At 42.0% G+C, this 27,443-nt stretch overlaps 1 long non-coding RNA gene across 1 annotated transcript in view; it reads left to right on the top strand.

Moving 5' to 3' along the window:
- Window positions 1-24,245: 24,245 nt before the first annotated feature.
- LOC121829574 (uncharacterized) overlaps window positions 24,246-27,443 on the top strand; it is a 46,818-nt gene continuing 43,620 nt past the window's right edge. Inside the window, exon 1 of the long non-coding RNA XR_006072510.2 lies at window positions 24,246-24,429. This is a non-coding gene — a long non-coding RNA (uncharacterized LOC121829574). The remainder of the gene's footprint in view (window positions 24,430-27,443) is intronic.

Raw genomic sequence — 27,443 nt, 5'->3', positions numbered from 1 at the left:
CCACAGACACACCATACATACAGCCACCATGGTGCAAATGGACACACTATACACACAGCCACCATGGTGCCCATGGACACACAGCCACCATGGTGCCCACAGACACACCAGACACACATCCACCATGGTGCAAACGGACACACTATACACACAGCCATCATGGTGCAAACCGACACACTATACACAGTCACCATGATGCCCACAGACACACAGCCACCATGGTGCCCACAGACACACCAGACACACATCTACCATGGTGCAAACGGACACACTATACACACAGCCATCATGGTGCAAACCGACACACTATACACACAGCCACCATGGTGCCCATGGACACACCATACACACAGCCACCATGGTGCCCACAGACACACAGCCACCATGGTGCCCACAGACACACCAGACACATAGCCACCATGGTGCAAATGGACACACTATACACACAGCCACCATGGTGCAAACCGACACACTATACACATGGCTGCCGTGGTGCCCAGGGACACGCCATCCACACAGCCATTGCTGCTGCTTGCCTGTGCAGCTGAGCACTTGTGAAAAAGTTGTTCCTTTTTTTCCTAAGAGATGCACATAATTGACTGATAACATTTCTATTTAATTAAAGAAAAAAGTAGACATCAGGATCAGCCCTTCAGTGTGCATCAGCTATGGAGGATACGGACACACACACACACACACACACACACACACATACACCCCCCCCCCCAATAAGCCCTTTCCCAACCAATTGGATAGAACACAGTCCCTGCTAAGATGGGGTCCTAGGCACTTATGAAGGTTTGGTGAACCTTCGTCAATCATGGTGAAGCCTAGAGTAGAGTCTGCATCTACCACAGTGTGTGGGCCGGGTGGTGTCTACTAACCTCAGGGCATCTCCCATTGGGTAACTGGAGTGTTTGTGTTTCCAAAACAGCTAGCTCAAAGGATACTGAAAGAATCTCTGTCCACACTGACAGGCCCAGTTTCTTCATTATTCTGACAGAAACCAGAAGGCCAATGTGAGTTTCTCTGAGTCAGAGCATGCTGGGAATAGCACTGAGGCTCTCGCTAGTGTAGAATGAAATCAGTTTCCGAGCCTGACACATAACTGGCCCCTTTGTGGACTTTTTGATCCACTCTAATTCTCTAATGTGTGTCTTAGAATATTTTGGATTTTGCTTTATTTTCTTAAGACTGTAAAGGACCTCCTTATGTTTCCATTCACTTTATTTTAACAGCATTTTTTTCTCTTAATGATTTTTTTTTCTGGAGCTATTTCTATGTGAAGGAAGTGTGGTTTTGTATTTGGAGGAAGCCATGTGTCTGTGGCCTGTTTTCTTTGACTGGTAGCAGAGTTTCGAATAGAAAACGGCTTCACACACTAAGAAGTCTGGGTTGGGGCTATGGGTTCAGTGGTTCCCTAGTCCCTCCCCCACCCACACCCTCACCAAGAAAGGCCTAGCTCTATCAGAAGCTGTACAGGAGATTGCATTTGTCCAACACGACCCTTTCTACACTTGCAATAAACTAACTGTTGTGTAATTCAAGTATGACAACATGTCCACAGCCATGCAGTCATCTAATAAAGCCTGGCTGGTGTCTCAGTCTGTTTCTGTTGCTGTAACAGAACACCCAAGACTTGGTAATTCAGGATGAACACTCCCCCCCCCCCCTCATACTTTTATAGGCTGAGAAATCTAAGATCCAGTCACCACCATCTGGCAAGGACCTTTTTGCTGTATCCTCCTACAACACAGGGCAAAAAGGCAAAAGGGACCAACTCTCCTTTTACAACAGCAGAATTCCACCCTGGAGGGTGGAGCCTTGAAGACCTAATCATGCCTTGAAAGCCTCACCTCCTAATACTGTTACCATTTCAACATGCGACCGAATTTCAACATGCGTTTAGAGCAGACAAACATACTAATCACAGCAGCCAGCTTCACAGGTGAATGATCTGGACAGCTACCTGATGAAGGTCCCAGCTCAGAAGGGAATTTATGTTTGCCTGCATGTCAGGAGAGGGCATCAGATCTCATTACGGACGGTTGGGAGCCACCACATTGTTGCTGGAAATTGAACTGAAGACCTCTGGAAGAGCAACCTGTGCTCTTAACTGCTGAGCCATCTCTCCAGTCCCCAGAAGGGAATTTATGATGGCTAATCTTGTCAGTTCAACCCTATCTGGAATCTTTTTAGAAAGAAGTCTTTGGGTATGCCTGTGAAAATATTCAAATCGAGTTCCCAGAGACAGGAAGATACATCTCAACTGTGGGCAGACCCCTGCAAGCTAGGATCCTTAACAGAGTGAGGAGGAGAAAGTGAACTGAGCACCCTAGCATTTGCCTCCTGGACTTCACCATTAAGAACTTTATTCTGACTATGAGAAAATAAACCTTTCTTTTCTTCAGCTTTCTTCACTTTAGGTATTTTGTTACATCACCACCACCAACAAAGTTACTACAGAATCATTCTGGGTTAAATTCTATTGTCATTGCCTTGAAATCATTAACATTTTTAAACAAAGGGCCCTGTAAATGATGTATCCAGCCCTGGCCTGAGTCTCAGATAAATTCTTCCCTATGTTCCAAGCCCCACCCCTTGGGGACAGTTGCTGCTGACTGGCTGTTGATGAAGCTCATGATGGTATTGTCATCTAGACATGGTTCGGCAAATCCATAGGGCTAAGAGTATTATCTCAACAAAGTGAATTCTGGGAATGGAGATGAGCACTGTTTCAGGTTGGGTTCTCAGGAAGCTGCCTCTGAGGCAGAACTGCTGGCCTATGCACCTGTCACCAGGAAAGTGGTTAGACTAACCCATACTGCATTCCAAGCTGATACAGCCCTCAGTGATCACAGCCCATCTATCTGACATAGGCTATGCCTGAAAGGGGGGATGGTCCTTAGCAAGATGGCCTTTTCAGTGTGGGGAAGTGGTTCTTGGTCAGGATGATTTTTGACCCTAGAGGACATTTAGAAATGACTGTGGTTATTACAACCAAGAGGAGGGCATCTAATAGCTAGAAGCTAAGGGTATTATAAATACTACAATGCACAGAACAGCTTCCCAAAGTGCAGAAGGAACAGCCCCAAAGGCCAGTATTGTATGATGAGGAATCTCTACCTAAGGCAAGTCCCAGGGAAGTCAAAATCTTGGCTATCTGTAGACAGGTTGCCAGAACTCAGGAAAATGTACTGTTAGGGGCTGAATCTAGAATGTCCCAAAAGGCCCATGTGCTAAAGCCCTGGTCCCCAAGGTTGTGGGAGTTCCTTTAACACATAAGCCCTAGTGAAAGTAATTTGGAGGGGATGTTAGGACCAGATCCCCTTTTCCTTCTCTTTCTTGGCTTCCTGAAGGTGAATGAGGAGTTAAATTCTGCATTCCTGCCACAGGATTCTGCTTCTCACAGGCCCAAAGAAAAGGGCCAACAGATCATGGATTAAAGCCTTTAAAACAGATTTCTCACATTTAAAAAATAAGTTAATTAAATCAGGTATTTGATTATAGTGCCATAAAGCTAACACACACCTTGTAGATGCTAAGTGGCCTTGGGGAGGAAACTCAGTCCATCAGAACAACCTATGTGGCTAGGCCTCATTTCCTCCTAGAGAATGAAAGAACAATTTTTGCATAGGCCTGGTGGGCCTCCTTGCCTAAAACTTATGAGAGGAAGTTAGTATAGAAAAAAATGACAGCCAAGACTGATACCAAAGGACAGAAGACAGAAATTGCTGTTGATTCTAGATTCCCATGCTGGTTTTGATGTTATTAGTTATTAGCACTCTCTCTCAATGCCAGGCCTGGTGTGGGGCTCTAGTGTCTCTGAGACCCACATACAGACTTTACCTTCCCTGAACAAATATCAGTAGCATCTGAACTTCAGCAGAAGCTGGGGGTGGGGTGCTGTGCACCATGGGGTTCCAGCAGTGACTGAGGGAGAAGGCCTGCTGTAACCCCGAGGTTGGCATCTTGCTGGCACCTGCTTACGAGACTCCCTGAGCCCTCTAGCCTTGCTCACATCTTATCCCTAAGATGCCACTCTCATGTTACTATGGATAGCTTAGGCGGGCTCCTCCAACTTCACAACTTGGAGGATCTGATGGAACTCAGATGTGAGGGGCAGTTTAGGCTTTGAGGTTACCCGGTGACACACCTCAGGCACTGTCTCTCTACCAGGTAAGCTAGTAGCTGACAAGGAGCAGTTTTTCCATGATGTGTGTAATTCTCTTCAGATGACCCTGCTCCAAAGGCCTGGGGGAATACATGGCAAATTTCCTGCTGGGGCTGGTCACACAGACCACAGAAGATGTATCCCACCACAGGACTCTGGAAGCTGATGGTGAATTTGACAGTGTTCTCAGCAGCAAGGCCACTACCTTGCACCATAGCCTACTTTGTCTAGCACTTCAGGTGGCAGCCTCTTTGTTTCACTTGATGTAGTGGATTGAATTATATTCCTCTAAGACAGTGGTCTCAACTTTCCTAATGCTGTGACCCTTTAATACAGTGACCCCCCAACCATAAAATTATTTCATTGCTACTTTATAACTGTAATTTGCTACAGTTATGAATTGTAATGTAAATATGCAATATGTAGGCTATCCGATATGCAACCCCCCAAATGGTCACATTCCACAGGTTGAAAACTGCTACTCTAAAAGATGTGTCTAGGTCCTAACCTCTGGCACCTATGAACTCAACTTTACTTTGATATAACTGAGGATCTTGAAATGTGTTTGTTTTATATTTGGGCTGTTGTATTAATTACTTGCTGTGATAAAATACCATGACTGTGGTGATATTTTATTTGTGCTCTAATAAGTAAAGCTTACATGGAGTTCAGAGGAATTCACTATATTAAATATATAGGTCAGGCAGTTGTAGCACATGCCTTTAATCTTAGCATTTGGGAGGCAGAGATTCATCCAGATCTCTGTGAGTTCAAAGCCACACTGGGGACAGAGCCAGGTGTGGTAGTACACACCATTAATCCCAGCACTAAACACAGAGATCTAGAGGTCTGGACAGAAAGACAGGAAGTGATAGAGCTGGCCAGAGAGAGGAAGTAAGATGGCAGGGCACAGAAAGGTTTATAGGTGTGAGTATACAGGAAGTGGCTCTCTCTGGAGGCTGAAGAGTTGGTAAGGTGAGGTTGGCTGTGGCTTGTCCTATTCCTCTGATCTTTCAGTTTTCATCCCAATATACAGCTCCAGGTTTAGTAGTTTGTCTTATACATGACCAAGGAATGTATAGAAGGAAGGGTTTATTTTGGCCTTACAGTTTCAGAGGGTCACAGTCCATGGTGGCAGAGCAGAGGTAGCAGGAGGGAGGCAGCTGAAGCAGTGGCTGAGAACTCACATCTTGAACAACAAGCAGAAACAGAGTATAACAGGCATGGCTTGTGGCTTTTGAAACCTCAAAGCCCACCCCTAGTGACACATCTCCTTCAACACAGTCACATTTCCTAATTCTTCCCAAACAGTTCCACAAACTGAGGATCAAGTATTCACACATATGAATCTGTGGGGACCATTCTCATTCAAACCACCACAGCTGGGTCCTGAATCCAATGGCAAATGCCCTAAACCAAGGGGAAGATTGGAAACATACAAAAGTACATGAGGCCGGGCAGTGGTGGTGCACACCTTTAATCCCAGCACTTGGGAGGCAGAGCCAGGCGGATCTCTGTGAGTTCAAGGCCAGCCTGGTCTACAGAATGAGATCCAGGACAGGCACCAAACTACACAGAGAAACCCTGTCTCAAAAAAAAAAAAAAAAAAAAGTACATGTGAAAGGTTGTCACATGAAGACAGAGACTGGAGTGAGCTGCCATAAGCCAAGGAGACACAGACAACAGAAAGAAGAGTATTTTCCTAGAGCCTTTCCTAGCAGCCAACATCTGGATTTAGACTTCTGGCCTCCATAGCTCTGAGAGAACTGTTTATGTTTCAAGCTACTTAATTGCTAGTATCAATTTGTTTCAGTAGCCCCAGGAAATAGTATATTTATAATTCCCAACTTATAATGGCACAACAAATGCATTTTCAATTTATGAAGGTACATTCAGTAGAAACAGAGCTTCAGATTTGGAATTTGTTTCTTTCCCAAGTACCTGATTCTTTCTGGTCAGAGGCAGGTGATATCTCAGGTGGCCCCAGTGTGGTGAGTAGAGGCCACCTCAACCACAGTGTGCTGTTGTAAGCTATGGTGATGGGTAGATTAGGGGGACTCAATGCCCCTTTGACTTGTAATATTTTCACCTCAGTATAGGTTGGTCATCTAGGAGCATCTGTATCATAGGCCAGGCATGGCACCTGCTATCTCCAATACCTCTCAGACATTGTCTCTCCTTCTTCATGGTAGGAGATGTAACAAGCGATATGTTCCTAACTCTGGAACAGTCCCACGAGACACCAGACCCCTGCATCTCTGAAGCCTTTTTGATGATGTGGTAGACGTTAAATCATCTCAGAGCTCATGTCCCACACTTTGCCATGTGTATGTCCGACCAGAGCCCCCAGTAGATTACGCTGTAATTAACAGGGATCCTCAACATAGTGGGCGATGTGACATCCCACAGGCATCCAAGTAGTCTAGCTTTCACCAGATTCTGTATTACAGGGCAGGGCAGATGAGTGGTTATGGCTTTGGGCAGAGTTGTCCATATATAATGCTATCTGTTCAAGGTAGCTGTGGTTGTCTTCCTTTATACAGAGAGATGCATTTCAGTGCATATTGTCCACCTGCTTTTTAAAAAGGCCACAGCTGATGAAGCAACTACAATCGAGACAATGATTTTGAACTTTACCCTTTGAAGATCCTTGTGACCCTGGGCAGCAATGCTGGTTGGTGAAATGGGAATGTGAATGGGGTCACCAACCCTATGTCCTTCATGTTTTAAAGGATGACCTTCATTTCTGCTGTTTCTATAGAATGCAATATTACTTTACTGATATTTACTGATATGCGTTGTGGGGGCGGGCAGTTTCTGAGGCTTCTACATGGCTTTCCCCATGACAGATCTGACTTCAATGACCAATGGCACATTTTAGAGATAGGAAAATAAACTGGTGATCAAACCTGTTGGTTCTAATGCTACCATCAGGAATGGAGACAATGATTTCCAGTGGGTCTTGTGCACATGTATGCATGTGAACATGTATGCACATTTGTGTGAATTTGTGAAGCCAGAAGACAAGCTCTAGTGCCATTCCTCAGGCACCATCCATAGTTTTATTTCAGACAGGGTTTCTCACTGGGCTGGAAATTGCCACAGAGTTTAGGCTGGCCGGTCATTAAGCTCCAAGTGGGCACCAGCGTGCCTGGCTTTAAAGTCAGGCCCTCCTCCTTGAGAGGCAAGCACCTCACTGAGATCGCTAACTTCCCGGCCTTCTTTAGTTGTGTTTTTTTTTTTTTTTTTTTTTTTAACCTACTTTAGGCCTAATCCAATGACCCACATCTAGTAGCTGGAGAAGGGGGATGGCTGCCTGGGTCTCAGGCTTGTTCACTGTCATTACATTGGAGACTAGAAGGAGACAGAGCCGGGATTTGGTGTAGATAATTGCTGAATTGTGGGGTAATCTTTGTAGCTGTGCCCAGATCCTGTACAATGGTTCGCTTTAGAGATAGGAAAATAAAGAAGAAATGAGGAGTAAGTCGGGAGAGATAGCATCGGTGCCCGGGGGCTTGACTGAGACAGTGCTAGGGCAGCAGGGACTCGGCTGAGCCCCAGACCGGGGAAGCAGGAGGGATTTGCAGGCCCTGTCTGCGTGTCTTTCCATTTTGTTTTAAGGCACAACACGATAAAAGAGCCTCTCAGTGTTCTGGCTCGCTTTTCCTGTCCTTAATTCCTTTTTATTGGTTTCTCCTTCAACTTTATACCTTTAGTTTAGTTTTGTTTGATGAAAAGTGGTTTTGGAATTATAGATCAGAAATGGAGAGATTCTTTATGTGTTTTTTTCCTGGACCCAATAAAACCGTGAGCCAGCTGCTGCCAAGTGCTGTGGTTTGGGGTCTCTCCTGCCATCTTGAGTATTTTCTCATGTGGGGTCTGAAATCCCGAGTCTAGGACCCGTTGTTACTCTATTGGCTTTCCTGTCATCTAGTTTATAAATTCCATGAAATAAAATCACATTTTCCTATCCTTCATTGACATGTTTGATTAAATAACGGTGACCTCCCACTACCTCTCTGGGTAAGTGACCACATCCTCTGTATCTCAGGGCTCATGTTCATTATTATAGATAATGAGGTACCCCTTCCTCCCTCCTTCATGTACATGAGTGATGAGAAGTTTATACTTTTAACTACTTACTCAGCTCCCAATATTTCCTAAGAGTATCCTGTTCCCCACCTCTCTCTCTCTCTCTCTCTCTCTCTCTCTCTGTGTGTGTGTGTGTGTGTGTGTGTGTGTGTATGTGTGTGTCTGTGTGTCTATATATGTGTGTGGTTGGAGTTACCAGCCAGAACAGGACACAATAGAAAGATATCATTATCTTTATCCTTCAAGAACATATGATTTAGTGGGGTAGACAAGATGGCCATGTTAAATAAAGCAAACAGAGAAGGAAAAGCTGAAATGAGAGAATAAGAAAAGCTACAACAGTCACTGACAATGAGTATTTGTTGAGCAATTAAGAGCTAGCTGCCAGGCACTGTCTAAAGCACATTGTGTGCGATAGCCTATGAAGTATTTCTTTCATTAAGTTAGGAACTGTGATTGGCCCCGCTTCCCAGGTTAGATGATGGAGGCTCTGAAATTTTAAATGACTTGGCCCAAATTGTATAGCCCCTGCAAACTGGTGACATCTTGTTCTGGAGTCTGAGCTTGTACACACAGCCAGGCTACTGCCGTGTGTTTGACAGGTTATCAGAGAGGTACAGGGAAAGAGGACTCAAAATGCTGAGCCAGGCCTTGAAAAATACTCAGAAATCAAAGGTACAAAGTCGGGGCATCTCAGCAGACAGGAGGAAGATGGGGTACACATGTCACAAAAAGGAACACATGCCGAGAACAGCTTCACAGGGCCTAGGCACAGGAACTGGCAAGGCATATCGCAGGTCCCAGGTCTTTGGTTTTTAACGTCTAGTGGCACCCCGCAGGCCTGGGCCAGTACTAACCTGGGGGAGACTGGGACCTACAGCATGAATATGTGAAATCTCCCAGTTTATTCCAATTTCCCCTTTTTGAAATTCCTTTTCTTTTACAGTAACTTTAATTTTAGTCATGTTTCTGAGCAATGGCTTTGAGATCATGACTCAGAAGTCAGAAAAAGAGACATCAGGAGATTGATCACCAAGAGGGCTAGACACAGACTCAGTGGGGAGAAAGGGAAAATCAAAGGTTCTGCTTGGGCGTCTGGAAGTGTGGCCCTGCTGGCAGAATTAGGAAAAGGAGACAGTTTGGGGGTAGAGGATCTCATTCTTGGATAATTTAAGTCAAGGGGAGCCATCTAGACAACAGCTGGAGATACAGTGGGAGGCTCTGCTGCTGAGACAGATGTGTATTTTCCTTTCTATTTCCAAGGAGTCCTGCACCACCACGCCTACATCCTCTCTTTAAAAAACAAATCTTTCTCTTACGTATGGCTACCAGACTTTTCTAGAAACTTTCAGACGCTTGTGGTCCCGCCTCTATATCTTTGTCTCTATCACAAGCCCAGCAAATCTGCCCCTGGGGGAAGGCAGTCGGGATTCCTGGCCATCCCTGGGAGAGAGAATGGCTCATTATCAGTGGTCTGTTGAACTCCGGCTGTCTTCACAGAGGGGGCTCTGACTTCAGTTAGGCCACGGTGATGCACTGTCCCAGCAGGGCTGGCTGCCAGAATCAGAGCAGAAACATACAGTGACAGTTTCTTTTCACAGATAATATCATGTGTGTGTGTGGCTGCTGACTGGAAATGTGGATCCTGTCAGGACCAGCGAACTCACTCTGAAAACACAGCCGCAATGTGTGACTGTCCAGGCTGGTGCTAGCCAGAGGTCAGGACCCAAGCCCTGTGGCAATGGGAGCTGTGAGTGCACTGACTGAAATATGGACCCTGTCAGCAACACTTCATCCCCTCAGCCTCCATCCCCATGAAGCCTGGAAGACTCCATGAAAGTCTTTCAGTACTGAGATACATTTCCTGTGTTCCAGAGTCTCCTACTGACCTCCCCAGCCCTGGAAAGGCTTGGATCACACCTCTAAAAGTGGCTTGGGAAAATATAGTGTTTAACAAAAATTATGAAAGCCGATTGTTTCAACTAGGTTCCTGCACCGGGTCCAGCAGACCAGACCCTAACCAAAATGGAGTCTTTCTTGTTAAATGCCATGTAAGTGAATTGAAACTTAAAGGAAGCAGAGGGGTCTGTTTCAACTCAATGGAAAATGTAACCCCAAGTAACCTGGTCTTATACACCAACAGGCTGTGTGTGTTTCTAGTGCTCTGTTTTCATAATCTCCCATCACAAAAGCCACTATTCTGCCACACCATGTGGAACTTTGTATTCTATTTTTTCTTATACTAGAGGCTTCTATGGTTCATAAATATCAAATTAAACAACAACTAGATTTACAAAATAGCTTTTTTTTTTTGACTTTGACAATGGGCACACGAAAGCTTTGTGTACTCGCTAAATAAGCACAGAAGAGAGAACTTCGGCCCATCTCTGGATTCCCTTTTCTGCCACTTCCACAAACCCCTTTAAAAGAATCTGGAATTGGGGCTAATTATTCCCTCCAGGCTACAGCTCACTGGTGCAGTGGCCATGCCTGTCTCCCCCTTCACAGTGCTGTGCCTTCTCCCTGCCAGGTTATTTATAAATGGCAAACACCCTTCATCACGAACTCCTCAGAAGCATGACTTTAGAAAGTGCTCCAAGAACAGCTGATGTCTTCTCTTCAAGAGGCAGCTCTAGATTTCAGCGAGCCGAAATGGGTTGTTCCCAGGGACCTCCTTGGTCACTTTTCTTCTCACCTATCACAATATTAGACAAGGTGACCTCCAAAGTTCTCTCAAAATCTCAAATTACATTATTTCTGTACCAACTGGGCCTTAAGTGAGCCTTAATCAAAGCATATTTTACACTTGCTAATGCTCAGAGCTGCCAATGGTAGTGGAGGCCCTTGAACTCTAATAGGCTGCACATTCATTGGAAGATTCTAGAAATTTGCCTAGCAATGTGAATTTAAAATAAATTAAGTGGTACATATATTTCTACCTTGTAAGAATCTATCCTAAATTCCCTCTTCCTGCTCACTACTTGTTGCCACCCTCATTGAGGCACCTTGTTCTATAAGATCATGATGCCCTCTCTCTTGTGCACCCTGCCTGTGGCTTTTTCCAGGTATCTACCACTGATCTGTTAGAATCTACTAGTGAATACTTACTAGAATCAACTTGTTATCCTTTAGATCTAACCAGTTAGAACCCATTAGACTCAGTCAATGACTTTACAGAATCAATCAGTGATGACCTACTAGACTCAATCAGTGATGATCTTCTAGATTCATCCATTGACCTATTAGACTCAACCAGTGACCAACCAGAATCAAACCGTGACACAGTAGAACTGACTGTTGATGTGACACAGTAGAACTGACTGACTTGACGAAGTGGTGTTAACAGATGATCTAGAGCAGAGGTTTTCAACCTTCCTAATGCTGTGACCCTTTAACACAGTTTCTTATGTTGTGGTGACTCTCCCTCAACCATAAAATGATTTTGTTGCTGCTTCATAACTGTATTTTTACTACTGTTATAAATTATAATGTAAATATCTGATAAAGAGGATATCTGATATGTGACCCCATAGTGGGGTCGCAACCCACAGGTGAGAACCACTCACTGGTCTAGAGGTTCCCATGGCTAGAGATTCAGTTACTGACCTTGACCAGACCACAGACCTCATGTCAAACACAGATGTGAATCAGGAAATCACACAGACTTCTGTGTCTCTACTGCCATTGAGACAGTCATCTCCAGCTTTCTGGAAGAAGCCAGTGAGACCAGAGATGGTTATACTACAGGCTCCATGAGCTAAGATTTTAACCAGACCGGCACCTCAATGGAAAGGAGTAAGCATAGCTCAGTGTAATCTTAAAATAAAACTCAGTTTCCACTATCCCCAAGCTCTCCTCCACTTCCTGAGAACACTTGATTTTTGAACAAGCCTACCATTAGCCTTCTGGATATTGTGCGGTTATAGAAAATGATGTAAGTCTGAGATGCTCCCAGCAAAGGAGAAAGAGTGAGGAATGAGGAAGTGGTCCTGGGAAGGGACTGTTGTATATTGTGCATTAATGGGACTAGCATTTCTGAGCTATGCTCTGACCTTGTATGGGCTCAATAAATAAATAAATGTTCATTGGCATAAGAAAAGAATCTATCCTACAGAAATAAACGGAAGTACAGATAAGGTACATGTATATTTATGATACATTCTGTCTCTACAGAGAATTAGAAGTAATTTAATATCCAAAATGGGGTAGTGGTTAAGTCAAGACACACAAATACAATGTAAAATCAACGCTGTAAGAGAATATTTATAAGAAACACACTTATGTTCTATGTTAAATACAGTATATAAAAGTAAATTTATAGTAGTCCTTATGTTTAGAAAAAAGATGAATAATATAAATGTGAACTTCAAATAACTGAAAATAAATGCTAAAGAACTCACTTGAGTTTAAAAAATTCTTCAGAGGGGCTGGAGAGATGACTCTAGGCTAAGAGCAGTGCCTGTCCTTCCAAAGGATCCTGGCTTGCTTCCCAGCATCAACATGGTGGCTCACAACTGTCTGTAACCCCAGTCCCAGGGGGTCCAGCGCCCTCTTTTGGCCTCATGGGCACTGTACACATGTGGCACACATGTACATGCAGACATACACACACACACACACATATAAAATAAATACACAACTTTTGTAAAATTTTTCATGATTAATTTTTTTAATCTAATTAACATGCCCATTTTATACTTTAAAAAGTAGAACAAATGTGACTCTCTAGAACTTTACCTCAGGAATATTTGTATTTTTCCCCAGTCCACTCTCTAAGTACAACTAAAACCGCTGGGCACTTTGTATAAAACAAATACGAAAACTTGAAGGGCATGGAGAAGGAAGCGTACCACCGCTAAGCATCGAGGAGTACCCCAGCAGTGAGTTTCAACAGGCAGCGAGGGGTGGGGGTGGGGGGGACACACACGACAAGACAGGGACGATTAACAAAACCTGTGCTCTCATGGCCAAAGGACCAGGGATAGAGCAGATTGGCCGGCCAGAGCTCAACAGCAAGAGCTTTATACCTGCCAAACACCACAGCAGAGAGCATTGGCTCCACCCACACACCTGCCAAACACCTCAGCAGAGAGCATTGGCTCCACCCACACAACAGCCAAACACCTCAGCAGAGAGCATTGGCTCCACCCACACACCTGCCAAACACCTCAGCAGAGAGCATTGGCTCCACCCACACAACAGCCAAACACCTCAGCAGAGAGCATTGGCTCCACCCACACAACAGCCAAACACCACAGCAGAGAGCACTGGCTCCACCCACACAACAGCCAAACACCTCAGCAGAGCATTGGCTCCACCCACATAACAGCCAAACACCTCAGCAGAGAGCATTGGCTCCACCCACATAACAGCCAAACACCACAGCAGAGAGCATTGGCTCCACCCACATAACAGCCAAACACCACAGCAGAGAGCATTGGCTCCACCCACATAACAGCCAAACACCACAGCAGAGAGCATTGGCTCCACCCACATAACAGCCAAACACCACAGCAGAGAGCATTGGCTCCACCCACACAACAGCCAAACACCACAGCAGAGAGCATTAGCTCCACCCACACAGCAACAACCAACTAGGAAGCTTGTGAAGTTAGAAGCCCAGCTCTCCCCCGGAGTGCTGTGAGGAGAGAATGGGTGAGTGGGGAGCCGTTTCTCTGTACATGCTGGGTGATGATTCTTCCCACACTCGGCTTTCCAAGGGTCAGTGGATAGCCCACAGGGAACTGGACTTTCGGCCCTCTCTGCCCCAAGTAAAGCAGAGTAACAGAAGCCAGCTACAGCAGCAGGCTTAAGAGGCAAGATCCCATAGTTGAATGCTCAAAGTGTCCAGTAAAAAAAGAAAAGAAAATCACTCATCATGCTAAGAACCAGGAAACCCACCATTTGAATGGAAAAAACAATCAATAGATGCCCACACTGAGATTGTGAAGATGCCAGATGGTCTGATAAAAATTTTAAAGTCAGCAACAAATATTTCAATAGTAGTTCAGTTCTAAGCACCCTTGAAACATTTTTAAGTCTTGGAAAAGAATAGAAAGTGATTTATTTTTGTTGTTTGTTTGTTTTGTTTGATACAAAGCAGACTCAAACAAACGTAAGAACTAAAAAACCACCAATAACCTAAAATTTAAAACTCAGTGGGAGGTTTTGGTAGAGTGGAGAAGAGAGAAAACGGAGTGAAGTTGAAGACTGAATGGTAGACGTTTACCACATTGAACATTAGAAAGAAAACAAACTCAAGAGGAACATTACTGTCTTGGTTGTTACCTTGCCTGGACTCGGAACTGCCTTGGGCTGGTGAAAGACACTTGGGTGTTTCAGAGAGGATGACAGGAGGTACAGTTACTGAGAGGGACAGGCCGCCTGCCCGTGGTGGAGACAGCTCCTTCTGGTGGGTGGCCCTGATAAGAAGAGGCCTGAGGAAAAGGGAACATGTCTGCTCCTGCCTTCTTTGCTCCTAGTGAGAGTGTCGGTCACTGCTGCTGCTGCAATCCTCGGCCACAGCAGACTCCAACTTCTTTTCAATCAACACAGAGACTCATAGCTGGTCCACAGGCAGAGAATAAGAGACTGAGAAGTGCTCAGCTCTAACTTGGGCATCCCTATCACATCCGGTGCCTGCCAAGGATGTGGCAAAGGTGGTCAGGAGATGACAGAAGCCAAAGGTAGTGGACTTCTGCAGAACATGGTAGAGCTGCTGGACATATGAACTTACGGCGGCTGTGACTGACTGCATGCGTAAGACCCGCACGAGATAGAGCCAGAGAAAAATAACACCATGAAGAGGGGAGGGGCACCACCCGCGCCAAGGAGCTATTGCAGCTGATGGCTCCTGGGAGAGGGAGAGTCCATTTTCTTCAGGGATGCAGCCCATGCTCTAGTGGATGGTACTACATCCATGTACTTACAGGTGGCACTGAGGAGATTCGGTGGATATTTTCAAAGAACCTTATGAAGTTGGGAGGAAAAAGAGGGGAGGAGGATGAGGAGAAATGAGGGAGGAGGAAATGGGGACTGGAGTTGATAGTAAAAACATATATGTACATGTGGAATTCTCAAACAATGAAGAATATATTTTTAATTATTTTTTACATTTTACATATGGAAATTGAAAAAACAAGACCTTTGAAAACTACTTGGGAAACAAAATTTTGTTATCAAATGAAAAGAACAAAAATAAACAAACAAAAGCAAGGACTGGGAATATAGCTCCGTTGTAGACTGCTTGTCTAGTGTGTGTAAGGTCCTGGGTTGACTCTTCAACACTGAAAAAAGAAAAGTAAACCAAAACCAACAGCAACAACAACAAAAAAAAACAACCAACAACTATCTGGCTCTTGGGGGGAGCATTGGCAGCTCAGATCGAAACTTTCATTTAAGCCACACATGTATATTTATACACAGTCCTGCTTGTATTACAGGTATTTGGGGGCAGATCATTGATAGTATGACTCCTTACTACTTTTCAGACATCCTTATTGTTATTTTACCCTCCTCCTTTCCTTCTGTATTATTTCCCTCCATATCCCTAGAGTTCTCATTTTCCCATTTTTCCAACCAGATCACTCATATCCTGCCATTCTTTCTATTGCTCCCCTAATCCCAGACCCCCAAATGGTCCTTTTTTACTTTACTGGTTTCTGCAGTTACTCCAGGATATGTACTCAAATCTGTAATTTGAAGCTAGGAGCATTATAGTAGAGAACATGGGATATTTGCCTTTCTGAGTTTGCGTTTTCTCACTGAGTTCGATCCTTTTTAGTTCCATCCCCTTGCCCACAGATTTCACTTCTCTTTAGAGCTCAATATTATTCCATAGTGTGTATGTACCACGTTTTCATTATTTGTCTGTTAGATGGAGGACATTTAGGTTGTTTCCATTCCCTAGCTATTGTGAACAGGACAGCAATGAACACGGTTGAGCAAATAAATACCTACAGAGTGAGTGGGACATCGAGTCCTCTGGGCATATGCCAAGGAGTGGTGTAGCTGAGTCATTTGGTAAATTTATTTTTAGCTTTTTGAGAATTCTCCACACTGATGTCCAGAGTGGCTATGGCAGTTTTCAATTGCACTAACGATGAATTAGAGTACAGTGAAATCTCAAGGTTGTTTTGATTTGCATTTCCCTATTTTCTAGGGAAACAAACCTAGTTTTAGACATTTCTTAGATTTTTATTGTCTTCTGAGAAATGCTCTGTTCAGGCTCCAAGTCCATATTTTGAAGTTTTGGTTCTTTACTTCTTTATATATTCTGGATATTAATCCTGTGTCAGACACACAGCTAGAAAAGGTTTTCTCCCGTTCTGTGGGCTTCCTCTTCACCAGTCTGAGTGTTTATTTAGCTGTGCAGAAGCTTTTTAGCTTTATGAAGCTGTATTTGTCAGTTGTTGGCCTTAGTTCTTGGGCAAATGGAGTCCTCTTCAGGAAGTCCATCTAGGGTGCTGCTTATGTTGTTTTTCCAGCAGTTTCAGTGTGTCGAGTTTCACATTTAGGTCCTCGATCCATTAGGAGTTGATTGTTGTACAATAATACAGGTCTAATTTGATTTTTCTGCATATGGACATCCAGATTTCCTGGAATCATTTGTTAAAGATGATTTCTTTTTTTCCAGCATATGCTGTTTTTTGGAGCATCTTTGTTGAATATTAAATGGCTGAAATTATATGTACTTGTGTTTGGGTCTATGATTTTGTTCCACTGGTCTATATACCTCTTTTTGTGTCAGTACTAAATTGTTTATATTACTGTGGACCTGTGATATATATCATAGGATCTGGAATGGTAACTGCACTGTAATTTTTGCTCAGAATTATTTTGAGTTTTCAGGGTCTTTTGTGGTTCCATATGAATTTTAGGGTATTTTTTCTGTTTCTTGAAGATTTACATTAAATCTGTAAATAGCTTTTGGTAAAATGGCCATCTTCACAATATTAATTCTACCAATCCATTAGCATGGGATGTCTTTCCATTTTCTAGTATCTTTATTCCTTTCTTCAGAGGTTTAAAGTTTTAATTGTAGAGGTTCTTCATTTCTTTGGTTAAAGTTTCCTAGATGTTTTATTTTCTTTGAAACTATTGTAAATAGGAGTATGCCCTTCTCTGTATATTAGTTATTGGTATATAAAAAGGGTGTTGATTTGTGCAAGTAGGTTCTGTATCCTGCCACACTGCTGCTAGGCATGAGAAGCTCTCTTTTGAGTTGTTGCTCAAGGTGATCCAAAAGTCTTCCAAAACATTATTGGCTATTTCTACTGACCTTGGTTGCCACCCAGAAATAGAAGGCAAGCCTCTATTGTCAAGGATACACTTAGGGCACAGAGCCCAGAGGTGTCTGAGCTGAATCTGACCTGAGGGCCTCCTCCCTGAAGGCTCACTTTTGGGATATGAGAAGGTGCCATGCAAGCTTCCCATTGAAGGAAGCAAACAACAGTCCTGCCCAGCTCTAACGCCTGTGAACTGCAGCAATTACCAAGATGGCACAACTACTCTAAAGGTGCAGTAGTGCCACACACACCTTCACAGCTCTGTGACTGGACTTAAGTGTCAGAAAGAGGAGAGCCATTTCTGTTACTGGAAATCTAGCCAACTACCCAGGGCTAGTAAAGTCATGGATCTCGGAGGAAAACTGACAACTTTCACTCCACGAAACCATCATAGTCTCAAACTACATTCTAAATATTTGTCCTTATACCTATAGATGAGTGTAGTCCTTACCCCTCATTGAGGAAGCTTCCTTTTGCAACAGATGGAGACTATGTATACAGAGAACCACAACCAGTCAAAATGGAGAGTAGTGGAGCCCAGTCCCAGTGGATCTATCTACTATCCAACTCCCACACCTACGGCCCGGAAATCATAGTGGAAAAGGGGGCAGAAGATAAGAGACAGAAGACCACGGGGTTTGCTGTGAGACTTTGCCTCCTAGGAAAGTCAGAAGCTATATTCATAGGGCTCACCAACATGGCTGCCTAAAAATGAGCTGAATCATGCTAAAGTGATTAGGGCAAAGTTGTGTGTGTGTGTGTGTGTGTGTGTGTGTGTGTGTGTGTGTGTGTGTGTGTGTGTAACAACATTTTTTTAAAGGAGGCCATAAAATTGAAAGAGAGCAGGGAGGGATATATGGAAGGGCTTGGAAGGAGGAAAGGGAAGGGTAAAATGATATAATTATACTATAATCTCAAAAAAGAAAAGAAATAATGAAAAATGAACAACAAAACCAAGAGAGTATAGTATCCTAACACATGCACCAAACAATATTACTGCAAAATATATAAAGAAAAAGTAAATTTATAAATAGAATTGATAGATAAAAATAATAGATAAATAGAAAATTCCAGTTATAATTAGAAATTTCAATAATGTTTCTCTCAACCATTGGTGAAGCAACTAGATAAAATGTTATCAAGGACACAGCAAACCTCCATGACAGCATCAAACAAGAGTGTCTAATAGACATGAATAGAACAATAGCAGAATGCAGGGAAGCATCCATACATTATAATCCATACAGTAGAACACATTATTGGCCCAAACCAAAAATACCTCAGGAATTATTTAAGTGTTTTAAGTCATATAGATTACATTTTCTACAACAGTAGAATTAAACTATAGTTTTATGACAGAAGGATAGCAAAAAAAAATTACCCAAGCATTTAGAAACTAAACAACATATATTTAAACAATATGTAAGTTAAAGAGGAAATGTCAAGGAAATTGAAAAAATATATTGAACTGAAAATTTAACACATCAAAATCCACAGGGTAGTGCTCAAGCATTGTGATGCCAGGGAAATTTCCATCCTTAAACGTTCAAATAGAAAAATAAGAAAAGGCTTCAGGTCAACAGTATGAGCTCCACCGTAAAAATGAACATAAAAATTAGGGGGGAAAGGCAAGAGTATCAAGCAACAAAATTTAAAAATCAGTTGATAAAATGGATTCTGTGGGAGAAAAGATTAACAAAGTTGACAGCCTGCTTCAAAGTTTCAGTGAAAGAAGAAAGACATCGTTGTGAAAACCAGAAATGGCATGGGTCATCTCGAGAGAGCCTGGAGATGCTAGCAGGGCAAGGAAGCAATGCTACACAAAACAGGAGTTTGCCAACTCAAATAGACCAAGTGAAAACCACAACTTTCCACAACTCGCCCAAAACAAAATACATTCTATGAATAGGCAAATCACCAGCAAAATTGAATTCGACTTTTAAAGACCCAAAAGTGAAATCTCAATGCCCATCTGTTTTATTAGGGAATCCTACTACATGTGCACAGAGTTGACATTAATTCTGTGCAGTCCCTTTCAGAAAATATAAGTGAAAGAAACTTTTCCCAAATAGGTATTATATTTAGTTGATCTAGTATGTGGCCTTTGTGTGTGCTAGGAATGGATTCTACCATTCAGCCACATCTCCATACTATCACAAGTAGTTTTATAAAAGTAATATTACTCTGATTAAAAATTCAGGAAAAGATAACACAAGAAGCCCCAGAAAAGGAAAGACCAGTATAGATACAAAATCCATTAATAAAATAATAGCAAATAAAGTTTGGTAACACATTAAAAATATACATCATGACCAAGTAAGGTTTATTTTAGTGGTACAAGCCTATTAAGTATTCAAAAAATGAATCAATATGAAATTCCATATTAACTTGCTTTAAAAATACATAATTAGTTAGATAAATTAATACCAAATTAATTAGAGAAAAGATGTTTGAAAAACTTCCAAACCCACTCATAAAAAGTATGAACATAGAACTTCTTCAACTTTTAAAACGATATTTCATTGTTTTATCATATGAGTGTTTTGCCTGCATGAATATCTATGTGTGTGCCTGTTGTCCTCAGAGGCCAGAAGAGGCTGTTGGATTCCCCTGGAACTTGCAGGTACAACCAGTTGTGAGCCACCTTGTACGTGCTAGAACAGCAGCCAGTACTCTTAATTTCTGAGCCATCTCTCCAGCCCAGAGAACTTCTTCAAGTTGATAAAGAAAATCTACATAAAGCCTCTGGTTAACAGTACACTTAATAGTAATCGTCTTCATGCTTCCACCCTACCATTAGAAATAAGGCAACTCTCCCTCAACATAGTACTAAAACTTTTATCCAGTGAAATAAAGCAAGAAAGTCAAACAAAATGAATACAGATCACAGTGGAAGAAGTAAAATTATTGCTATTTGTAGATGATATGATGATCCATGTGAAAAATTCCAAGGTAGCTATAAAAACTCCTAAATTAATAGTATTAACAGTAAGCTAACAAATCCAGGAATGCTATATGACTTATAAAAATCAACTGAATTTCTATTTACTAGTCAAGAACATATAAAAAACAAATGTAAAATACAGCACAATTATAATCACCAAAAATAAGAACTACCTCAATGAAAATGTAAGAAGCTGTGTGGAACTTGCACATGGAAAACTACAAGCTTATAATGAAAGAAATAAAAGGCAATCTAAATAAATGTGAAGATAGGCCCCATGTTAACAGAGTGGAAGAACCAGCACAATTAAGATGCATAATTTAGATTGATATGCCCGTTATGGTAGACAAAAGTTATTTTTTAAATCTAGCTCATAATTCCAGAAGCCTGTAAATATTCCCTCCTACAGCAAAATATGCTTGTCATGTGTGATTAAACTAAGTGTATTAGATAGAGAGATCCTGCATTAACTTCTCCTGAAGAGATATGAACAACTGTCTGTTCACTACAGAAGAACACCAGATGACAGAGCAAAATCAGTACAGTTTCACCAAAGTACAACTTGAGATATCAATGAATTCATTGAGCTTTACAAAGCATGAGCAAACAGTTACAGGGAACAGGAGTAACCCTCCCATCCCCCCAAACAACTCCATCACTGCAAAGTCCCACCCCATGATGGATTACCTCATGGAAGCAGCATTATGGAGTTCCACTCTCAATTAACCTCCTGCTTCCTATATATTCCAGCATCTCCCAAGATTCCTTATGTCTAAAGGAGGGAGTAAGAGTTGGAATCCAAGGTGAGTCTCATGGTTCTCTTTAATGAGTGTTCATAGGACATTACCATTACCATAGATCTGGCTACTATTGTATTTTTCTGCTTTAGCTGCCAAGGCTGTCAGGGCAAAGTCCCAGATGAGGAAAAAAACAATAACAAAAACAAAAAAAACAGCTGACATACAACGATGTCATTCATCGTTTGTGTGTGTGCGTGCACATGCATTGGCTTGAAATATATTCATTTGTGTCCTTCTAAGATGTCAGAGGGATATTTGACACAGATCCTCAACACCGTCCTATTGTCTTAATTTAAAATGGATCAGAAACCCAAACGAAAACAATTCAAAATTCTAAAACTTCCAGAAGAAAATTTGATCTTGACTTAATGACAAGTTTTCAGTTACCCCATCAAGAGCATGATCTGTGAAATAAAATCATGTTCAATTGATTTTGTTTAAATTAAAATTCTTCTTCAAAAGATGGTCTTGATATGTGGGGAAAAGAGAGCCTTCATTCATAGTTAATGGAATTGAAAGCTGGTATACCCACTCTGGATATCAATGATCTAACAATAAGCTTGCCTGAAGATCAGAGTGTGGAGCTAAGCTACTTGTTATCTACAGAGGCCAGGCAGTGGTGGCACACACCTTTGATCCCAGCTCTTGGGATCTCACACTTTTAATCCCAGCACTAGGGAGGTGGAGACAGAAAGTGAAATGGCTGGGTGGAAAAGAAATATAAGACAGGAGGAGACAGGGGCTCAGTCCCTTTTCAGCTGAGGAGTTGGTGAGGTGAGAGGTGGCTGTGGCTTGTTCCTTTGTCTGTCTGATCTTTCAGAATTTACCCTGATATCTGGCTCTGGGTTTTTATTAAGATCAATTAGGATTCATACTACAATAACCCATCTGCTTGTCCACAGCATTTATTTTGCCCATTTTTTGTTTTGTTTTCTTAGAGTATGTGGGGTATCTGTCCCTCATCTCTTCTTAAACGAAGAAAATGAACTGAAAATATTAGTAAATTCTTCTACCACTAAGCTCATTGAGAACAAAATATATGGGCATATCTCTATTGCCCTGGGGCACAGGAAAATATCAGAAGTCTTATTCTTAATTCCCCGAAGTTGAAGGAAGATGTCCAGTAAGTAGATGAATGAGTAAACGAACTGGTGTTTTGTTCTAGCTTGCTTCCTGTCACTGTGATAAAACATTGCTGAGAATCCACCTGGTGGGGGGAAACTGAAACAGGAACCACCGGAGGAACACCGATGACTCACTTCTTTTTTCTGGGTTTCTCAGCTATCTTTCTCAGATAACCCAGGACCAACTGCCCAGGGATAGTGTTGGGGAATATTATTTTAAGGTGTGTTACTTTTATGTTGCATTTGTTTAACTCTGTGAAGCCGTGTTACTGTGCCTGTGTAAAATACCTAATGGTTTAATAAAGAACTGAACAGCCAATAGCAAGGCAGGAGAACAGAGAGGTGGGGCTGGCAGGCAGGGAGAATATACAGAAGGAGAAATGTGGGAGGAAAGAAGTAAGCAGAGAAGGAGGAGGACTCATGGGCCAGCCACTCAGCTACACAGCAAATCACAGAGTAAGAAACAAAGAAAAAACCCAGAGACAAAAGGTAGATGGGATAATTTAAGTTAAGAAAAGTTGGCTAGAAACAAGCCAAGCTAAGGGTGGGCAATCATAATTAAGAATAAGCCTCCAGGTGTGATTTATTTGGGAGCTGGGTGGTGGGCCCCCAAAAGAGTAAAACACAACTAACAACAGGATAGCACTACTCATCGTGGCTAAACCCTCCTGCATCGATTTTCAATCAAGAAAATGTCCCACAGACATACCCACAGGCCAAGCCGATGGAGGCAATTCTTCAATTGTGATTCCATCTTCCCAGATGCCTCTTGTTTGTGTCAAGTTGAGAAAAGCTAACATGTACTCAACTCTACCCAGTCCAGAATGATACCATGGAACTCATCATCATACCACACTTCTAGCCAGAATCTCAGACAATCTTACCCATTACCCTGAGACTGGCTGCAGAATCTACGGTTAGTCTAACTGAGACTTAACTATCTGAGCTTTCTTACAGAACCCAGCAGAGATACCAGCACCCCTGAACAGTAGAAAGCAATTCTAAGAAAATGGCGTCCCTTTCTCTCAAAGGTTTTGTGTTTCTCAGGGTTATGGATGATGGTTATAGGTTTGAGGGTGGAAGAAAATACTAGATTCAGTATTCTCCTTAAGAAAATAAAAAGTGTCTCAAAAAACAGAAAAGAAAAGAAAAGAAAAAGTGGAATGGATAAGTATAAGATATTATGGTAGATTATTGTATATAATAGTAAACAAATTTAGTAAAATAGCAGCCTTAGATAATTTGCACTGTTATGGATTCTTGCATATTGATACAAATGTAAACTATTTTTATATTCCTGTTTAAGATAATTTGTATATTGATACAAATACAGAACTATATTTGTTGTAGTATACTTAGATTTCTACTCTTATTTGAAATACTTTGTATATTGATACAAATGTAAATTTATATCTGTCATACTATATGTATGTTCTACCTCTGTTTAGGATATTTTGTATATTGATATATATATTTAGGGTTATTATCATATTGCACTATACATTCTTACCTCTGTTAAAGATATTTTGTGTATTGTCACAATTTTTAAGTCATTGTCCTTTTACCATACATTTGTTTATAGACTGTTTATCTTGTTTACATGAAGCCTTAGTCCTTAGGTTATTTAGGTAGATAAGACTTACAGATTTATAGTCACCTATGCTTGTCATCTCTCTAGTTATGTTAGTTAGGTTATCCAGATTTACAGATACATAGGTCAGATGGACAGGTAATCTTCAAACACTTCATGGACCTAGAGAATATGGAATTTCAATAACTTAGAATTCTGTTGACATAAGACACAATTGATCCTGGCAGCACCAATTTGATCCCGAGAGAATGTTGGGCTTATAAGACATTTCCATTTGGAAGTTTGTCTTCTTCTTGGCACAAAATGGCCTACTGGGCAAAGAACTGCCCTTGCCTCAACTGCTGACAGTATGAATGCTGTCCTTTCTGGACAAGTGGGACACAAGGAAAAGTGACTACTGAACTCTGCCAAGACAGGGTAAGATGGTCTTTCAGAATTCCTGCTTCTGAAAATGATCTGTCAGATACTCTAGGCCTGTAGCCAATTTGAATGCACCAATGATGTTGACTGTCCAGGCTGCCAGCTGTCTCTGTCTACTCTCGAAAGACTCCTGAAAGTTGCTTGTGTTCTTTTCCCATTTCTCAGTTATTTTTATATTCCTTCTCAGTCTTTGTTTATTTGTTTTTTTGAGACAGGGTTTCTCTTTGTAGCTTTGTGCCTTTCCTGGAACTCACTTGGTAGTCCAGGCTAGCCTCAAACTCATGGAGATCTGCCTGGTTCTGCCTCCCGAGTGCTGGGATTAAAGGTGCCTGGCTACCTTCCCATGTCTTTGATGGGATTGAAGACTTAACAATTACAGTTGCAATCTTCTATCTTAGCTAGAACATATTAAGTATTAGATTCAGGCTCTTCAGGATAATGCACCTTTTGGAATAATCTCTGTAATGTTTCATTTACCCATGCTCCAGACTTCTCTGGATTTTGGTATGTGTCTCTTGTTTGATATTGTTTGTGTTGGTTGTAGTTCCATCTTGCCTAGGTCATTATCCCTTATCCCTCCTGGACAATATTTGATAATCATTCCTATTGTATATAGTTTTGTATTAGGTTAGAACTTTCTTATTTAGACAAAAGAGGGAGATGTAGTGGGTAGCTGTTCCAGCTTTGACCTGGAAGTACTACCCCCATTGAGGCTTCCAGTAACTGTCACACCTATGAGGTGGGGCTAAGACAGGAGCCCTTAAGACCTGAGATCTGGATGTGTGGCTCTCTTGGTTCCTGTATCCTGGATGCTGGAGGTAGACCAAGCAGAGTTCTCCAGAGAACACCACTGGACTGCACCTCACCTCTCCCGGAACCTGTAACCTATTCCTTTACTTGTAAGTTACCCCACAAAATAAACCTTCCTTTTAACTACGTGAAATTGCCTTAATACTTCCACCAATACTAACCAACACATGAGTTCTGTCAATGGGACACTCTTAAGTGATTTAGAGAGGGCAGGGATAGTGATGGAGAGATGCAGCAGCCAAAAGTACTGGCTGTTCTTCCAGAGGACCCAAATTCAGTTCCTAGCATCCATGTTGTGTGGCTCCTGACTGCCTCTGACTCCAGATCTAAGGGGATCAGACTCCTTTTGGCCTCCACAGGCACCCTTGCATACATAGGAGGCATCCACACTGATATGCATAGATATACATGAAAGTAATGAAAGTGAATCTTAAGAGAAAGAGAAACCTAAAATGCTGATTTCTGAATAAAAGAAGCCAATCTTAAAAGACTGCCTATTATGATTCCCTTTATATAACATTTTAGAAAAAGATAAAACCACAAAAGTGATGAACAAATCCATGGTTTAGGGTAAAGGAATATCTAAGTAGATTAAACAAAATTTTTTAGAGTTAAGACATTTTTATAGTGGACAATGATACTATGTCTTTGTCAAAACTTACTAGACCAGACAAAGATTTTCTTTGGTCAATAAAATAATGCTGGATGTTATACTTAGCAGAAAGAATGCACCTTAATGCATAAGAATTTTTAAAAATAGGTTTAAAGAGCCTTTGAGGGAATATAGGCTACAACCAAACAGTCTGAGAAAATGTATGAAACTTCACTGAGAAGTCTAAAGGAGAAGGATGCTGGTCTAAGCAACACATAACAAGTGGACAACCAAAGGTAAATTAATATGTATGTGCCTTATACTCTGGCTGACAGCGTTGTTTCTGTGAAGATGTGTTAGCTGGTCTAAAACTGCATGCATTCTGGAAAAGAACAATTAAAATAGGTGATGAATGTTGGAAGTGGACATATTGTTGGAGGTTGTAGACAATAATGAGGAAAGGTCAGAATGATGTATATAGTAACAGACTGAAGCTAGAGACGCTGATACAAACCCATGGTTGCTTGATAAACATACAGATGATAGACTGAGAAATGTCTCTGCATGTCTGCACATACAGAGGCTTTCTTGTTCTGTTAGCTAAGAATGCCCAGAAGCTATGATACAAGAAACAACTCTAGCACCCAGATCTATTCTCTAGTTAATGTGTCCTTGTCACAGAGAATAGGAGTCAGATAGCTTCCTATTTTAGGAAGTTAGATCAAGGATAAGGGCCCAGTAGAGAAGAAGTCTTTACAAACTGGCAGAGCTGGTTTCTCAGTGAGTTTTACACAGGCAGGAGCCTAAAACTAATCTCAGGAGACCTCTGCAGACAAGCTGAACTGGCTTCTGGCTTAACTCTACACAGATCCTGAATGCAGAAGCTGGACCCAGAACCTGAATTAGCTGAACTTAGCTCAGAAGTTGTAAGTTCAGCTCAGACACCTTCCTTCTGCATATGAATACTGGAGCACAGCCTCAATAAAATGCCCTTTCTGTAAATTTAGCTCAGAAGCCATGGATTTTAAAAGGCACTGGCTCACTATAATAAGATGTCTAACCTGACCACAGCTCTTGCCCTCCTTGGCTTCATGGTTCTTCTTCCACTTGGAAATTCTTAATGGGTTTTTCTCCCATCAGGTGGGTTTTTCCTGGTTTGATGCTCTCCTACTTTGTCTCCCACCCAACCAAGTTCCTGACACCCATTCAGGTCAGAAGAAAAGAAGCCTCTTGTGGGGAGTGAGTGGACTCCTGTAAGAACAACAGGACTTGGGGGTGGCCATGTCAAGGACTCCAGTGTCTCAGACTCATGGGAATGGCAAGGCCTTTTCCTGGTTTGAGTACAGGTATAGGCAGTGTGTGCAGAAAATATCAATCACAATGTCTTAGTCACTGTTCTGTTGCTGTGAAGAGACCCCATGGCCTCTGAAACTCTTATAAAAGAGAACATTTTTCTGGGGCTTGCTTACAGCCCAGAGGGTCACTATCATCATGGCAGGGAGCTTGGCACTGAAGCAGTAGACAGGAGCTACATCCTGAACTGCAAGCAGAGAGGCAGGCAGGGATGAGGGTAGGGGAGTAGGGGTGGGAGAGGGAGAGAGAGAGATTG

This window comes from Peromyscus maniculatus, chromosome 5 (assembly GCF_049852395.1).
Source record: "Peromyscus maniculatus bairdii isolate BWxNUB_F1_BW_parent chromosome 5, HU_Pman_BW_mat_3.1, whole genome shotgun sequence".
NCBI classification, from domain to species: Eukaryota; Metazoa; Chordata; class Mammalia; order Rodentia; family Cricetidae; genus Peromyscus; species Peromyscus maniculatus.
This window is presented reverse-complemented; position numbering and strand designations above follow the sequence as displayed.